A 2,888-nucleotide genomic window follows, 5' to 3' on the forward strand; every position below is an offset into this window, starting at 1 on the left:
CCAACTTTGTACATATTTGTATGAAAAAGGATGGACTTTCCTTTCGGGGTTTTTATTTTTTTAAAAAGGCAAATAAATCCCAGTCGCGTTTAGGAGCTCGGGACTTTCGCTTTTTTGAAGGTTCTCACTCTCCGAGCGGTTTTAGCGAAAACAAAGAAAAACACGAACACACACACACACACACACACAAATGTATAAAAATAGCGGGGGAGGGAGGGGAGGGGAGATTTTAAATATTAAGCCGACCAAGGGAGAATAGGGACGTTTTGGAGAAAGAAAAGGACGCCGCGCCTGTCGCTCTATTACAGAAGTCTGTTTATATCTGAATGAATATATGTATTCTAAATGTTATCCTTCGTGTTGTACACACCTTTGTAAATAAATTTTTAAAATGCTCCTCTTTGTGTTTATTTGATAATTAGATATTTTTTTTTTTAAAAAAGAGTCTATCTAGCGGGAGAGTCAGAGCAGGTGCCGATGTAGGTGCATGGCGGAAAGGACGAGATTTTTTTTGTTTTTAACAACAGGAGAATGACAGCTGCTCGCCTTTTTGTATAACTTTGAATTCAAATCACCTTTCCAGGCGCTAATGGGGCTAGCTCTGTCGGGGACAGATCTGGGCTAATTTAAGATCTCAGCTTTCTTTAGTGCCTGCCATAATAAAACAAACAGAGGCAGCGCAGAAAGCTTCAGCTGATCCCAGCTAAATTGTCCCGCAATTGCTCAGCGAGCGGGACTGTTCGGCTGCGATACAGGCAGACAAACCAAACGGAGCTGAAATCTGCATCTGAAAAAGAAAGCATTTGGGCCATTTACATTTCCGAGGCGCAAGAATGCTGTAAGACGTGTGATGATCCCTCCCAACCCCCCAACATCTTATTTTTCTTCTACGAGCGTGTATTGATCTCTTCCTAACTCCGAATCTCAGCACCTAGAACTATTCTCTTGATACTTCAAATGTGTATTTCTTTGCTATTTTAAAGGGAAACAAAAGTTTAAGATGAAACGTTATGGCAATCAAAATACTGATACTAATTTATTTTGCGACAGAATGGGAAAGGTATGCCCAACCGCTCTAACTGTATGAAACTTTCATATTTATTTAAATAAAATATTATATTATTAAACAACGGCCCTTTTCTTTTAAAGGAAAAGAAACGACGGGGGTTTTTTTAAGCAAAAAAACAAAACAAAACAAAAACCGTGAGAAGCAATTCTAATATATTGCAGTCGCTCGGGATCCTATACGCCTAATCACGAAGTTTTAAAGGACAGTTGCAAATATAGAGATTTCTGTGCGAATCTGAGCTAAGGCACAAACTAGGAGAGATGCAGAAAATAATTCCCTGTGACATGTTCGAGAATTAAAAATATGGATTTCGTTCCTGTCTGAAAAAAATAGAGTCAAGACTGTCAGAAAGATATTCATTCATGTGCACTGAAAATATTTTATTACTTTCTTCTTCCATCCCCCCTCCAAAATGCGTTGTTGTTGTTGGGTTTTTTACTTCCCCTATTTGAAACAAAATGTGGCTGTCGATACCCCCCCTTCGCTCTTTGTTAGCAAAATCTATTGCATAAAACGCAGGTTACATTAATCGGCTCTATTAAGGCTCGAGCCTCTGTTTGCTGCGGTGCAAAATGTGTTGCTGATTTCCAGTGTCGCGCCTGAGAGGTTCTGTTGCAGAAATGTGTCCTTGTTTTCTTGGTAAACAGTAAATGTTATTGCACCCTAAGTAAATATTTATAACTCCGCATACATATACTAAAATAAAACAAGCTGCCTGGTAGGGGGATCGCTTGAACTTTATAAATAAGGACCTGATAATCATCTGACACGAAAAGGAAAAACAGTCACCTTAACCAAGAAGAGATTATATGTCAGAGGCTCTTCAGTCAAGTCCCTAAATGGACAACCCTCTAATCTCTTTTTACAAGGAAAACTAAACGGATCTAAATTTGTTTGTGTGTTGCGGCTATAAAAGTAACAAGTTGTTTCACAGTTGTGTCTGGCTAATCGGGTTTACACAAACAGCAAATGGTACGTGATTTGTGCAACACACGCAGAGGTTATTGCTAAATTTAGCTGATACCCCTGGGAAAGGGGAAAGGGGGCTCTTCTTGAATTCACTTTTAGGCTCAAGAAGCTGCTGATCCAGTGCTTCTAAATGACATTGGATAACAGGGGGCTCATTCCATTCCTGATCCTTTGTTACTTATAAAATTACTCCCTCATATTTCCGTACATAGCAGCAATACCTCCCGGCCCTGCATGTGTGAGAAGAGCGAGCAGCAGCCTTCACATTGGAAAGGGGTTTTCATGGGCAGCCGAGGGAGTGGAAATAACCGGAAACTTTCTGCCCAACTAGTTCCCTTTGACAGAGAAAGCAGGGCTTTCCCCCTTCTTTCTTTCTTTCCCTTTCCACCCCAAACCAAGCCGGGTGCCAGGCCGGGCGGCTCAGCAGCGCGCAGTTCCCCGGGTCGCTGCTTGCCCTGCTGGGGCCGGCGGGCTCGGGGTGCCTCTCGGGCCGGGCCGGACAGCTCCGGTGCAAACCAAACCTCCAGCCCGTACTGCTAGCAGGGAGCCCGCGCGAGGGGGAGCCCCGGGATATTCCCCGCCGCTTGCAGCGCTAAGCAGCGGGGTTCAGATCCCGCCGAGCGGGAAGGGAAGCGGCAGGGGCTGGGATCCCTGCTCGAAAGGGGGTTATTCTCGGAGCGGACCCGCCCGGGCAGCCCGCGCTGCAGTCCCGTGCTCCGCGGGGGGATCCTCGGCCACAACACTGCCCGCCCAAAAGCAGGCGCGAAGGGGAGGCCGGCTGGGGAGGGTCGTGCATGGAGGCGGAGAGGAACCGGGGAGCCGAGGAAAGCGAGAGGCAGGTGAAGTCTCA

Source organism: Alligator sinensis, unplaced genomic scaffold (assembly GCF_000455745.1).
Source record: "Alligator sinensis unplaced genomic scaffold, ASM45574v1 scaffold558_1, whole genome shotgun sequence".
In the NCBI taxonomy this organism is placed as follows: domain Eukaryota; kingdom Metazoa; phylum Chordata; order Crocodylia; family Alligatoridae; genus Alligator; species Alligator sinensis.